Source organism: Dipodomys merriami, unplaced genomic scaffold, assembly GCF_024711535.1.
Source record: "Dipodomys merriami isolate MVZ:Mamm:240054 unplaced genomic scaffold, mDipMer1.0.p SCAF_7, whole genome shotgun sequence".
Classification (NCBI taxonomy): Eukaryota; Metazoa; Chordata; class Mammalia; order Rodentia; family Heteromyidae; genus Dipodomys; species Dipodomys merriami.
The window spans coordinates 30,009,637-30,025,832 of record NW_027206290.1 but is presented as its reverse complement, the minus strand read 5'-3'; the positions used below and the strand labels follow the sequence as shown (position 1 = coordinate 30,025,832).

Genomic DNA, 16,196 nt, shown 5'->3' with positions numbered 1-16,196 from the left:
ACAAAGAAAAAGTCAACATCAGTCCAAAATGTTGAAGATCTTGGTACACATAAGTGCTTCCTTCCCAAACCATGTAAACTTGAGAGCAGTGAGGACTATGGAAGTAGCTCAGCCAGAGTCCTGGCAACTTGCATTGTATGTGCCCACAAGCATCTAGCTTTAATAAAGAGAGAAAATGAGACCGTATGCATTTGTGCTCATCAAACTTTCTGTCCCCTTTGCCTCTCTGATAACTTAGATGTGTAGAACTTAATTATACAATTTTTATCTCTTGTTTTACCTCTCATTTTGTTCACTGTTTTTAAATTCTTTTTATAATCACATTAGGTTTAGATGGTGCTCTCAATATTTTTTCAGAGTGTTCTCAGAGTTCTTATTTCGTTTATTCCTCACAGCACAGTGTGAAAGTAGTGCTTGTGTCAGAAGCTGAGTGCTCTTTTTTAGTAAATCGTACTGCCTTCTATTCTTTCTGCATAAAAAAGAAAGGCATTATTAATTGTCATTTCCTCTTCAGCTGTCTGGCAACATGATTCTTTAGTATGGTATTAGGATGGCTTTGAAAATGCTCAAGGAAGAATTATAGCAGAAATGAGAATGACTGAATAATGTGTGTGTGTGTATGTGTGTGTGCACGTGCATGTGCATGTGCATGCATGCTTGTCTTATTTTATTGTGGGCATTTATAAAATGGTTAGGAACAAGAAAGGCTAAATGTTTAGAACAGAGACAAACAATTATCACATATCCTTCAGATCGGCAAGTATGTAGTGAGGGCCAACTCTGTATTTTCTACTCAGACAACTGCTCACACTTCAATTATCAACTCTAATCATTGGTTTGACATGAGGTCTCCTGTTTTTAGAAGAACCTTTCATGCTGGCTGGCAGCTAGTAATATGTTTGAATCTTTAGACATATGTTAAAAAATGTGACACTTGTCAGAATTGTCTGATGAGGAACTCTAAGTCAATCGAAACATTTTTAGCCAACAAACCTTAGCCTTATTTGACAGAAATAGTGGCAGAATGAGAAAATCTGGATTCAGTTCATGTGGCTATAGTCAAAGATCTGTTAGGATTTTGGGGTCAAGTCACCTAATCATTACGTAGCTTAATTTCAGCTGTTACACGAAGTAGGCTGGAGCAGAGTTCTACTGAGAACCAGGAGTGAATCAACAGAGAGGCTTTGAATAATCTCAACACACAAACCCACTCCCAGAAATTAAGATACAATGGGTTTGGTTTGACCCCACCATGAGTAGTTTGTACTGAATCCCAGAAAAAAATCGAAGGAAGCCATTGTCTAGATGATCAGGTTTGTAAAATTCCATGCTAATTACAACATTACCATCAACCTCAGTTATCATGGCCACACTCCAAGGTGTCACAGTGAACTCAGTACTTTAACGGTGATAGATACAAAATAAACAATGTACTTTCAAATAATTCATGTGCAATAGAGGCATTCTTGCTGCCAACTTATACTACCAAAGCTTATAGAATTGTTTTGTCCAAAAAGCTCTTTAGATTGGACAATGTCCCAAGTCTGTCATGATCAAATCAACTGTTTGCCCCCACAGGCTGTACTGAGGATAGGTAAATAGAAAACTGAGTTGACTCTGCACTTACTCTATGACCTCTTCTAGAATCAATCCTCCTCCTTTGCTGGGGTGGGGGAGGGGGAGGGAAGGGAAGGGAAGGGGAGCCGGGGAATCTGAAGGTATGAAGAATATGCTTATTGATACTTTGAAGTCATATGTGTACTCAGGTGTATTAACAGTGTTTCCATGTACGTTCATTTGCTGATTTTCATGTTCAAAGGTGACAAGTTCCTAAAATAATGTGAATCCTCTCCCATAGGGGAGGATTTTTTTAAAAGTTGCTTTTGGGTCTCTCTCCCATCTCATTTGAGATCACACATAATTAGCACCAGAGAAGCAAGTTAACTGTTTTTCTTTCCTGTGCTAGAACTTAAAAAGATTGTAGATCATTTTGCTGAGTGTTGCCGACTGCTTGCCGCTCTGGGCCTCAGGTCTCCTACCTACACTGTGGGAGTGATGGTGATTATTGCACAATTACAAAAGAACAAAAGAAGCACTATGAAGGTATTTGGCCAACATGCCCACTGAGTGGGCACTGCTCAGTCTGTCAAGGACTTACATCCAACAAATGCTACAACAAACACTAGCCTTGCATCCAAATATTTAACAATGAACCTACTGTGTGTCTAGCTGTGTTTTATATTAGAAGGACCATAAACAAGACAAGTTTCTAATCTTACGACCTTAATGACCTAAGGAATCGTCTGAGCACCAGACAAGTGATGTACTTGAATACATTTTGAGGTTTTTTTAAAAATGTTTTTTGCTCAGTGAGTTTTCAAATTCTATTGTTTAAAAAAAATCTAATTTGTAGTTCAACTTGTGGTTGAAACACACCTGGGAAAGTGGCTCAATGGTAGAGTGCTTGCCTCATTTGCATGAGGCCCAGGGTTTGGTTCATCAGCACCACATGAGCAGAAAAAGCCAGAAGTGACACTGTGGCACAAGTGTTACAGTGCTAGCCTTGAGCTGAAGAGCTGATGGACAGTGCCCAGGCCCAGAGTTCAGACCCCACTACCGAGAACACACACACACACACACACACACACACACACACACACACACACACACACACACACACACACACACACACACACACACACACACACACACACACACACACACACACACACACACACACACACACACACACACACACACACACACACACACACACACACACACACACACACACACACACACACACACTCACTCTACTTACTAGGATATTACAACGGTATTGCATTTGATTTTTTTTAAAATGTGTTTTGAACCATTACATGCTTTGTCTTATTTGGAAATTTTTAAGAAGTTACACTTCCTAAATTGTTTTCTCCTTTTCTTTTTCTTTTCAAATGAGTTACTCTATCATCAGTTTGGAAAGTCAGGTTTTATTGTAGACTGTCATGTTTTTCACATTCTCTATGTCCAGTGAATACGAATCATTCTCCACTATCTATCAGGGACTTACTTCCTTTGAATAGCTATTAGTCTCCTCTGCATTATTATAACAACAGTCATTTCCAATGCCATTGAAGTGAGTGGGCTATCTGCATCTACATTATAACTTCCTTCAAACAATGCATTGTCAATTGAGCTGTAAAAATGTGCTCTGTTCAGTGTCTGCCTTGAAGAGATTTATTTTGGCAGTGTTTTCTTGTCTTCTTTGTCTTCCCTTTTCCTTTCTCTTTCTTTGAAAGTGCTATAAAATTGTCTTCAAATGAAGTGAATATAATATAGGAAATTAGCCACTTAGGGTTCATTTCCTTGTGCAGGTGTAAGGCATGGATAACTGAAGAGAAGAGTTCTGATCACAGTATTTGACTAACAATGGAGGACCTGTTGCTTTTAAGGCTTCATTAATAATGTATGGTAATGAAAGCTTAGTAACCAAGAGAATAGTCCTTAAAATTTTCTTCTTTTCTTTCCTTTTCTTTCTTTTTCTTTTGGTACTAGGTTTGAACTCAGGGTCCAGGTGCTGTCTCCTAGCATTTTTACTCAAGGCTTACATTCTTCAACTTAGTCCACAGCTTCACTTCCAACCTTTTGCTGGTTAATTGGAGTTAATTGCAGTCACATGGGCTTTCCTGCCATGGCTAGCTTTGAACTATGATCCCTAGATCTCAGCGTCTTAGGTAGCTAAAATTACAGGCATCAGCCACAGACTCCTAATCCACAGAAAATAGTCTTCATGTCAGAGGAGATATTAGAAACTTCATTTTCTCTGAAAAGAGACACATTTTCCTTATCAGAAAAAGGGAGAGGGCAAAAGTAAAATCAAGCCATTTTGAGCATGGTTTCTATACAATAAAATCTTCTATATGTGTTTTCTTCTTAGAATACAGCTTCTGAATCCATGAAGATGTTTTGTCTTATACTATGGGCTTGTGTTTCTTCTGTTCCTTTGCCATTTACAAATATTCAAATATTCCTGTGGGAGAATTCTGCAAACTAATTGGAACCAAAAGGCAATTATAAGCAACAGACCTGTTATTAGTGCCAAAAATATGTATTTTTATCCATAATGAAAGTTAAATAACCTAGAAAAATAGATGTGATACTTCACAGTTACAGGTCATGCGTCTACATGATCTTTATGCCAAGGAGTAAAAAATGTTTTTACACACTTTCTGATTAATTCACAGAGAGCTCTATAGAGAAGGTAAATGGAGAGTCATGTGGCTTGTAAAGGGCCAAGTTTATCCCCTGTCTAGGATGGCAGTTGTAGAATGAAAATTAAAGTCTCTTCTGAAAGCTTTATCTCAAGGTCTATTTTAGGTCTGTTAGGTCATTTGACTTTTTAGAGAGTCATTTTACTTTTTTGATACCTTAAAGAAAAAAATTACATTTTAAAGGCAGTTTCTTTATTTTGGTACAAAAATCAGAAGCAAAAAAATTGCTGTAATGTAGAATTTGGAAGGTTATGTTTTTGTTTTTGTTTTTTAACCATTTTAACCATTTCTTCCCAGAGCAAGAGCAAGAATTTGGAAGGTTATGTTTTTGTTTTTGTTTTTTAACCATTTTTAACCATTTCTTCCCAGAGCAAGAGCCAGAAAAACTAGTGTTGCTCAAAAAAAATTGAAATGTTCTCCAGGAAGATCTTAATGTCACTGAGTGTTGATTTGGGCATGAGCTTCTAGGTGTTAAATTCCCCATTATCATCTAGCTGATGATGTGACAATGGTGGTGTCCAGGTGGCAATAACTTGGCCCCTTTTTGTTTTCTGTAGGATTGCTTTATTTGACATCCAAATAAAAAAAAAAAATCTAAGCCATCCAAGCAACTTCTTTCTTTAAATTTTTTTTTCTCATTTTAAGGTCAAATTTAAGAAAAAGTTGATTGGTGGGAAATCTTTTTCACAGCAGATTTTTTTTTTTCTTCAAAGCTTTAAGATAGATACACATTACCATCTACCTGGATTTTTCTTTCCTATTCCATTCTCTTTGGTAAAAACCTCTCCATACTTCTGGAGTCTGGTCTGATCTGAAAAAATAAATAAATAAAGGCTTCCACATCAGTCAACATGACCATGTTGTTTACTAAGAGACTGCTCTGCTCCCCCTGACTGTAACAACAATCAGAAAGACAAGAACCAAGACGTTCATCTTCCGATGCCTGTGGTCCAGAACAAAATGGATACTGGTCATTGGGTCTAGAATGAAAGACTCTGTTCAGAGATGCTATGCTCATAAAGGGTTACGTGCAAGTTTTCAACTCATTGTGAAATCTTTATCAAGTTGCTTGAAAGGTCACTGAAATATTTATCTTGTCATCTTTAAATTTTTCTTTGTTTTCTCAGAATAGTCTTAAAGTTGTTGAAGGTTGTGCTATTTCTTCCTCATCTGGAAAATGGGAATTTAAACTCTTAATCCCTCATACAGGTCTTGTGAGTATCTTAGGAAGTGAACTTGAAAAAAAAAACAGAAAGGGGAAAATGTAGTTCTGTATGATAGCAGTTTTAAAGGATGTTTTATTTTCTGGAAGTAGTGAAATGATGTTTTAATTACATCTTCATATTTATATGAAGAATCCCATGGTACATGTGAGCTCATAAAAGACCATTCTGTACTTATAATTTCTATACTTAATTCCTGGCATTTCTTTTTTTTTTTTTTTTTTTTTGGTCCGGTCGTGGGGTCTGAACTCTGGGCCTGGGTGCTGTCCCTCAGCTCAAGGCAAGCGCTCTACCATTTGAGCTACAGCGCCACTGCCAGCTTTTTTCTTTTTGCTTATGTGGTACTGGGGAATCGAACCCAGGGCCTCATGCATTCCTGGCATTTCTTTAATCAGAGATTAATCTGTTTACTTTCTAGCTATCCATAAAAGTGAAAATGATCAATTCTAAAGTGAAAGATTGATTTGAGCATACATTAAGGTGAAAGTGAGGAAGGCTAAGAAATCTCAAGGACAGTGAAGGGGGTGGGGTGGGTGGGAAGGAGAAGAGACACTGGTTCCAGAGAATCAACTTCTCTTGCTCAGAACTTATGTGATCTTTTCAAATTGTGTGACCTGCCAAGAAACCCTTTAAAGGCTAGCAAAAGAGGTACAGCAGAGTATGTGGACCTTTCCTCTCTGCAACTTTAGAAGTCTTAGTTCAAAAAAAATTTTTTTTTCTGCCCTAGATTAAGGGTGGATGTTTTAATCCTTTCTATGAATACTAGCTCTGATAGAATTTTCTAGAAATAGGTGTGGACAGGCACTGGAGGCTCAAGCCAGTAATTCTAGCTACTCAGGAGGCTGAGATCTGAGGATCTCAGCTCAAAGACCAGGCAGGAAAATCTGTGAGACTCTTATCTCCAATTAACCACCAGAAAACTGGAAGTGGTGTTGTTGGTCAAGTGGTAGAGCACTCACCTTCAGCTCAGCTCAGGACAGGGCCCAGGCACAGAGTTCAAGCCCCACGACTGAACCCCTCCCCCCCCCAAAAAAAGAATGGGTACATATTTTTCTCTTGATCTAAAATTCAAGTGTAAGGTTTCATCATATTCTGGGGCAAATAAGAGCATTGTAGATAGATAGATAGATGCTAGACAGATACGTATATATGTATACATATACACATATAATCTCCTTTGTTTAAAAGAAGTGTTTGTACACACACACACACACACACACACACACACACACACACACACACAATAACCCTCATTGCTGTGACATTATAAATAAGAGCAAATGGCTTCTTTGAGAAATGAAAAGTATTTTTCCTGATTCAGAGACCTATCCCGGAGGCATTTCTTCATGAAGTCCTAAAGTGGGTCTTCTGGTGGCAGCATGAGCTTTGGAGTGCTGGAGCCTGGTTGCAAGTTATTCTTCATTTCACCTTGGCTTTCCTTTTGAACTGTCTCTCAGCCCTTGCTCATGCATTAGATGCGTTAGCCTGGACCTTGTGTAGAATCCAAGACAGCCAAGGGAGAATTGAGAGTGTGGGATGAAAAGCCCTGTGAAGAATTGAGATTGTTATTAGTATGTCCTGTAATCAGGACACCTTTATTTTGAAAGGTGTTTGCCTCACAATATTGACTGTTTTGACCCTGAGAGCATCAGGGCTCCTAATTACAAGAAAAGAGAAAAAGACAGTGAGTGTATAGCTATAACAGAACGATGGAGGCCCTGGGAGAGGTGATTATAGAAGATAATAGACATTTGTAAAGGCCTGTAAGAAACATTTTCCCTGGGCAATTGCCAACTGGCTTTGATTGAATAGATCATAAACTGAGATTGCAGGAGTGTTTCCAAGTATACAGAACATTATGGGAATTGGCAAAGCTCTGGACAGAGTGGATGAGGTCCTAATTGTTAACACTCAAGATGGACAGTTTTTGGTTAATAGTTCTTAACAGTTCTCCAGTGTTTGGTAAATGGTAAAATGTAGGTGACGGTGTACATTCATTAGGTTCACACTGAAGGAGTAATTTTTCTCTGGAGGAAACATTATAGGGGAAAAGTTCTGAGAAATATGTTGACCTTTTATTCTATTTTTTTGTTTCTATATGAGCTATATATTTTGGCACAAGAAAAAGTTGGTTATTAACGACAGGGTAACAAGTGGGCTATCACTCTAGAATTGCATCTGACATGATTTGGTTTCATATCACAGGTGGCTTCAATAGGCCCTTAAAGACTTTGAACCAGCCGGGCACCAGTGGCTCATGCCTGTCATCCTAGCTACTCAGGAGGCTGAGACCTGAGGATCTCGGCTCAAAGCCAGGAAAGTCCGTGAAACTCTAATCTCCAATAAACCACCAGAAAAACTGGAAGTGGTGCTGTAGTTCAAGTGGTAGAGCACCAGCCTTGAGCTGACGAGCTGAGGGACAGCGCCCAGGCCCAGAGTTCAAGGCCCACAACCGACAAAAAAAAAAAAAAAACAACTTTGAATCAAACAATATAAACAATTTACACATAATGAATGTTAATTATTCATGATAATACCAAATTCTAGTGGATGAGTGACCATATCTAATTCCTAACCAGTCCAGTCCTATGTGTGTGGGAAAGTAACCAGGTTCATTCTGAGTCAAAAGGAAAAGTCCTGTGGGAATTGAAAAGTTTCATCTTTTGTCAACAAATACTATCAGGTTAAATTACTAACCCATATTAAGAATTTGTGGATCAAATACTTTGTGATCAACATTAACTGATGGTAGGACTGGAAAGACTCAGAAAAGGTGCTTAGACAGTAAACAAGGTCCTATGCTGGTCCAGAGGTACCTTAGATATTTTTGGCTTATGCCTGTAATCCTAGCTACTCAAGAGGCTGAAATCTGAGGCTCAAGGTTTGAAGCCAGCCTGGACAAGAAAGTCCATGAGACTATTATCTCCAGTTAGCCACCAGGAAGCTGGAATAGCAGGTGCAGCTCAAGATGGGCACCAGCCTTGAATAAAAATTCCGAGTGAGAGTTTGAAGCCCTGAATTCAAGCCCCACTACTGGCACCAAAATAAACAAGCCATATTTCAAGTCTCTTCTTTCACGGATAAGCACGCTGAAGCTAAGGAAGGCTAAGTGACTTATATAATCTTAGAAGGCTTTTGACTCTCCAGTCATTTCAGATTATTACTTCAGTTTGTTCTGATGTAAAATTCCATTAAAATCTTTGAAAACACCAAATTAAAGCAAAGGAATCATGAATAACATGACATTACCTGAATGAGAACCTTGGAAACAGTGGCCGTATCTATTTATTTTTATTTCTTCTTTATATCTGATATGGTGCTTGAACATTTTAAGAAGTCAGACTTCTTTGAGCACCAGTTCTAACTTCATTGTAGTACTTAGGTTTGAACTCAGATGCTTACAGTTGCTAGGCAGGTACTTTGACCAATGAGCCACATCTTCAGCCCTGGAAAGTAATATTTTTCTTTAAAAAAAAATTACAACTTTTGCATGAGAATTAAACATGGAGAGTGCTTTGGCTCAGACTATTTCCTTTGTGCTTATTTACTTATGATTAAAATGACTATGGATGGCTAGAGAAACATTTATTTTTTGTCTGTCAGAATTTAAAAGGCAAATTGTTGTCCCTTTTTTAAACCTGGATCACTCTGGGGAATTACATGGCCCCTTTGCAAGTAGGATATTTTCCAAAATGTGCCAGAACTTGGTTCTTCCTTCCAGATTTTGGATTGAGTAACTGCTTGGGGTTTGGCTCAGCAAAGTACAGATTCGTTTTTGCTTGCTGAATATTTTTCTTTTATCAGAGGTACTTCTTGTTTATTTTCCCTGAGAAAAACACAGTGGTAGATAATGATTTGGAATTGCAACATGCGCAACATCTTACCCACTATGATCTTGAAGAGAATCCGCTGTCTTCCTATGGAAATACAGGGACCCAAATACATTTCTTGACTAGCAGGAAAAATACTCTGTAAAGTCTCATTTCCATCTTATATTCCTCTCACATCTAATAAGTGTAGAAATACAGCTTATGGCTTCTTTGTTCTTGTTTTTTTTCTCAGTGTACATTTAACAACTTTTAATTTTGAAGTTTTTATGACACTTCCATCTGCCAAAGTCCCAGAGATGAAGTAAACACAAACAATTCTCTGTGAATGGGGGGGGGGGAATCAAATATACCTGAGGCCTTTGTCATCTATTTTGATAACTTGATGCAATTATAAAGCTATACACAGATTTAATTGAAGACAAATTTAGTTTCCAAGATCCTAGTCTGAGCTAAAGATTTTGTAATGTTACTCCAAATTCTGAGTCTATGACAGATGCTTAATACCAAGTGTATTGATCCAGGATTATGAAATTTTGAGTCTTTGGAAAAAGTGGATCTTTTTAAAGTTTATCCATTAGACAACCATTAAAGATCTTGGCGTTTTTAACTCATGACAAAAGTATAGGGCTTACAATTTGTTTCTGTGTGTATATGTATATACCAGCTTCTTTTTTTCTTCTTTTTTTTTGCCATCTTGGGGCTTGACTTTAAGGCTGTTTCTGAGCTTTTCTTGCACAGGGATAGCCCTCTACCACTTGAATCACAACTCCACTTCTAGCTTTTTTGATGACCAATTGGAGATAAGAGTCTCATAGAGACTTAACTTTATCTGGGCTAGCTTGGAACCATGATCCTCATTTCTTAGCCTCCTGAATAGCCAGGATTATAGGCATAAGCCACCAGTGTCTGGTTTACTTCATATTGTTTATAACAACTACTCATTAGTAGACCATATGTAATTTAGCTTGGTAGTTTTGGTAGCTCAATAGCAGGAATATATATACATGTATATAATTTATATATAGCAGGAATATATAATATATAATCACATAGAGAGCAATTAGCAATGCAAGAATATGTGTACTTGCACAAAAATATCTGAGTAAAGAAATGGGCTTTGAATGGCCTGCTGAAGTCAAAACAATATGAAAATTTGTGTTACTGGTGGCTTACTAAGTTCTAAATACAAGGAGAGAGGTAAGATTTTAAACAGGATTAGGCATTTCTATTTTCATAACTCAAAAAATAGACTAATTAAAAGTAAAAGAATCAATGGAGGATAACTAAAAGACAGTGATGTGGCCAAAATAGTGAGTACTTTGAATCTACAGAGTGCTTTCACACAAAGTAATTCTTCATCCCTCTAGCAACAGAGGCAGACAGGCAAGGCAGGCCTGGTCCTTTCTGTCTTACCACTGAGACTTGTCTAAGGTTGCAGGGTTTTTTTTTTAGCAGAGCTAGAAATAGAGCAGACTCTTCTGATGCCATAGTCCTATGATACTGCCTTTCTGTGTTTCTCCAGAACTAGCCTGAGCATATAGCTTAAGTAATACTAGTGGTTTACAGTATGGCCTTAGCTGTGGTCACCCATCACTGCTTACCAAAAGACCAGTTTCAGCTTGGGATTTTTTTCTTGGTCATTTTCTCTTTTCTGGACCAGTTGTTTCATTACTATTTTTTACAGAGCTTGTGAGAATAATTCCTACAATAATGCCTCTATCTGTTTATCTATCTATCGTCTGTCTATCTCTGTCTCCCAACCTGCCTGCCTGTCTGTCTGTCCATCTACACATTCACCTCTCTATCCAGTAAACTAAACTCTATTCACCTACATTCTATGAGTTCAGCTCCATAATGTATATTTCCTCCTCACTTCATGCTCACATTGTGTTTTTCTGACAATGGAGAAGTGACCAACTCGGTAGAGACATTGCTGTGGCCAATAGCCATGTGTGATAAATTGCTTAGTAATCTCCACAGCACCATCATGCATTCATGCATACATTGAGAATGTTTAGGGCACTGTAACTTGGGAGAATTTCCAATTTTTCATAAATAGCCATTAATCTGTCCTTTTTATATTCAGCTTCCCACATCTGTTTCAAATTGTTCAGTGCTATTCGAAGAGTGCATTAAAGCCCCAATCCAGGTGGTATTAAGGGGATAAATGAGCCACAGGAAAGAGACACTGTATTTTTCTTAAAGCGATTCTTTCTTCTTTCTACCATGTTAGGAGCCAAGCAATTACGATTAAGGTATTTGAAAGATATCCTGAATTATTTCTAAGCCCTCCTTGCATAATTTCAACTCTAGTATCCTGGCATACATTAATGTTTTGCTCTCTACAGGTAAATTGTAGGTAGCATTTCTTCCAGCCAATGTAAAGTAGTTTTAGGTCATTATGATTCACTGTGGATTCTTTGGGAAGAAAAATGAAGGACAGGTAAAATCTAAGGTCATTAGAAATAAATACCTGATGATGTATGTATAATTTTGATGCTCAAGAATTTTATAGAAAGTTGTCAGTAATTTCAGTTTGATACATTGTTCTGCAGGAAGCTATTTGCTTTTTAGGAGAAAAAAGAGACATTATTCTGTGAATTATCATTTAATATTATTTTGCTTTGGGTCTACTTCAGTTTGTTCAGTGGAAATAACAAAGGTACATCTTTGCTTAACAATGCAGCCCATAGCCTATTTTCTCCGATACTTTCCAAAGAGAGTATTTTCATAAAAATGACCCAACCCGTAATGTTAAATTTACAAAAAGTCTCATCGCATGATGTAAAGATACCCTGCAGAATAAATGCATATAAAGAGGACACCATATGGTGTCTCAGATGACACATAGCATAGAACAGGAATGCTCTCAGGTTGACCTTGAAGATGTTAAAGGAGTCACAGAAAAATATGAGACCAGATGATAACTACACACTGCCTCCCTCTCTCTGACATTTGTAATAGGCGCAAAAAGGGTGACGAGCTTGTTATGTGGCCTAGGATAAAATAAATGTTCAGACAGGAATATAAAGAGGAAGAAAATTCAGTTAAACACGACTCTCATCAAGGTAAGTAAGAAATATCTCATAGATAGATCATCACATTAAAGTTCATGAAATCCTTGGCTTGGAACATGGTTTACTTCACTGTTCCAGTTCCATCTATGCGTAGGGGATTGGCAGCTGCTCCGCCCATTATTATTAATGAATTACCAAATGTGCATCCCACACACAGCCACCGGGAACTGAAGGCATCCCTCCTACACCCTACTTTGTTTTGAAGCTTCCAAATGTTATAGGGTGGCTATTTCTTTAATAAGTAGAAATCACTGAAGGTAGCATAGTATTTGCTTCCGTAGCAAAACTGATGTGTTACAGGAATTAGTAAGGAATTATAACTTAGTTTATCCATGGATTTAAAGTATCTGTTAGGTCTCTGCCATCTAATGAATGCGTATGGCCCTTAAAGAAATGTATGCACACAACCAGGACATTTCATTAAGAGCAAAAAAACAAGCCAGGCCCTGGTGACTCACGCCTGTTATCCTAGCTACTCAAGAGGCTGAGATCTGAGGTCCAGGGAAGAAGATAATGAGATGTTTATCTCCAATGAAGCACCAAAAAAGGGCCAAAAATGGAGCTGTGGCTTAAGTGGTTGAGTGCTAGCCTTGAGCAAAAAGCTCAGGGACAATACAGAGGCCCTGAGTTCAAGCCCTAGGAACAGCCCTCCTTGGCTACCGTCACCCTCTCCCCCCCATACACAAAGTGAAAAGCAATGACCATCACTAACAGTTAAGTGAATTTTCTCCTGAAAAACAGGAGAAACAACAACAAAAATGCAGACCTCTAATTATATCTTTAAAGTGAAGGAAGGAAGGCAAAAAGAGAAAAATAATTTTAGATATGATGATTGTATGTACTAGACATCTTTAATTGTAATCTAGAACAGTCTCCATTTGTACATTCTATCTTTGCATAATTATTAATTACTACCCATCTACTCTAATTAAAGATTCTAATTTGGATGGATAACTGTATGTTGATCAAGGCTTAGGGCATTCCTTGTACAGCTACAATATCTTCCCCAACCATCTAGGGTGATTTCACTTTTCACTTATAACCTTCTTGTAGGCCACTTGGTTCTACAAAAGTAGCAAGAAAAATATACTCAAACTTATATCTTCATAGATTATAAAATTTATCCACCTCTCTCCTACTCTTCCATCTTTGTGTCCCCACTACTCTGTCTTTCTGTTTTGTGACACTCCCCTAAACACAGATTTCTTACACTAAATGTCAGGAAAAGGTCAAAGAGTATCATTTTAATAGCCAGGTGCTGCTGGCTCATGCCTACAGTCCTAGTTGCTCAGGAAGCTGAGAGGAGAGGATCACAGTTTGATGGCAATTTTGGGAGACTCTTATCCCCAGTTTACCAGCAAAAAGCCAGAAGTGGAGCTGGATAGCTCAACTCATAGAATGCCAGCCTGGAGAAAACAACCACCACCACCACCACAAGAAAAAAAAGGAAAATATCCCAAACCCTAAGATCCAGCACTCAGAACTTGAGTTCAAGCCTCAGTTCTGCTATGCTCACACGAAGAATGTGCCACTTGATGAATATTTTCTTTTTCTTTCTTTCTTTTTTTTTCTTTGCCAGTCCTGGGCTTGAACTCTGGGCCTGGGCACTGTACCTCAGCTCTTCAGCTCAAGGTGAGTGCTCTACCACTTGAGCCACAGCACCACTTCTGACTTTTTCTGCTTATGTGGTGCTGAGGAATCAAACCCGGGGCCTCATGTATGTGAGGCAAGCACTCTACCACTGAGCCACCTTCCCAGCCCAATGATGAATATTTTCATATAGAAACAGCATAAAGCTTTTAAGTCATTGTGTGTGCAAAACTGAAGTGTGATAGGTCATATTCTTTTCAATGGATAAGGAAGTGGATCACACTGTTCATTGTCATAGGATAATCAAATTATCAGATTGAAGGCCTGTTCCATATCTAACATGGGTTCTCTGGTCTTAAAGAATCCATACTCTAGTAATGGAGAACAGATTGAGTGGTAATCCCAGGTTCTGCTTAATGTTGTAGTGCTATTATGTGGAAGGGCAGTGGGAGAGCAGACGTGAGATTGTCTGCAGCCTGGGAAAGGTTTTAGAGGCCCATCACTTAGTCAGTGAGGTGTGAACTAAGTTTGGGAGGAGAAACAGAGTGTAAATTATTAATCAGTGTGTGGACCTGGTGCTACTTTGTTCTTGAAGAAGTGGGCAGCAGGACCTGGCCATCATACACTGTCACAGAAATAAAAAGGGCTTCTCCTGAGTTTTGTGGCACGCACTTGTCCTTGGACTTGAACTCAGGGTGTGGGCACTGTCCCTGACCTTTCCTGCTCCAGGCTAGCTCTCTAATACTTGATGCACAGCTCTACTTCTGGCTTTTTGTGTGTGCATGTGAGTGGTAATTACTTGGAGATAAGAGTCTCATGGATTTTCCTGCCTTGGGTTGGCTTCAAACTGCAGTCCTCAGATCTCAGCCTCCTTGGTAGCCTTGTCCGCATCAGGCTACAGCTCACTGTTATAGTAAGAGCCATCATTTTACAATTTGATACCTCTTCAAATGTAGTCTGGAAAAAGCTATTATAAAGCTCTCTGGACTTTCCTCAGCAAAAATAGACTGGTATTTTTTAAAGTCTATTCCCAGAGGTCTTATTTTTCTTTCTGTAAAAATTTCACTCTTCTTTCCTTTTCTGAGTTCAGTCTGTATATGGTTCTCATCCCCCACACTTGAATATTTTGTATTCAGCACTGGAAATCACTTCTATATAAACTAGTATAGTCTCCCAAATCATTCAGATTTATTTGGATCTCAGTGTCATGCTTTCAACAAAGTACCTTACAACAGTGAGTGAGCAATGTTGAATAAAAGAAATATATCATTCCAGCCATAGTTATTGCATGGTAGTCACACCCTAGTCTTTGATTCTTTTTCTTCCCTATAGCTTGTTTTCTGCCCTTCAGTTACACTAATTTCCGTAAGCTTTGTCTTCCCACATTTTCTCCCATGATCCAATTGTTCATATGATTTCCAGGTTCCCATCTGCATAATTGTCATGTAAATTTATGTTGCCTGTATGGATGGGTTTTGAATCACTTCCTGTCATCTTTCTTCTCTACTCATATCTACTCCACAAGCAAGCCCTACAGTTTCCAGTGAAATGTCTTTCATCTCCTTCTCTTCCAGTGTCTCTTTCTATCATGGTACCTGTTCATTTCTTACTGCTATTCTCACTTCTGAAATAGCACCCCTCTAATAAGCCATTTTTCACAATGATGCCAGTTTCATTCTTCTAAAATGCATGGTACCCTTGAAGAAAATACCATTAGCAATGATGCAATTCGGATATCATATATGCTTGCATAGAGAGGCAATTCGGAGCTCTGAAGTTACAACACCTGAGTTGGAATTTTGACTCTTGCACTTGTTAGATCTGTGGTCATAGACAAATCATTTCCCTTTTCCATGTCTCATTTTTCTCATCAGTAAAATGTTGGAGATTCTTTTTTCTTTCTTTTTTTTGGGGGGGGGTCTGGTTGTGGGGCCTGAACTCTGGGCCTGGGCACTGTCCCTCAGCTCTTCAGCTCAAGGCTAGTGCTCTACCACTTGAACCACAGTGCCACTTCCAGCTTTTTTCTTTTTGCTTATGTGGTGCTGAGGAATCGAACCCAGGGCCTCATGCATGCAAGGCAAGCACTCTACCACTGAGCCACCTTCCCAGCCCCTTGTTGGAGATTCTTATAGTCCCAGCTTCTTGGGAGGCATTGGTAGGAGGAAAAAAGTCTGAGGTCAGCCCAAGGCCAAAATGGGATCCCTT

The 16,196-nt window shown here is 38.6% G+C and overlaps 1 protein-coding gene across 2 annotated transcripts in view; it reads left to right on the top strand.

Moving 5' to 3' along the window:
* Vav3 (vav guanine nucleotide exchange factor 3) overlaps positions 1-16,196 on the top strand; it is a 356,190-nt gene that overhangs the window by 296,459 nt on the left and 43,535 nt on the right. The gene's annotated exons all lie outside the window — the stretch shown is intronic.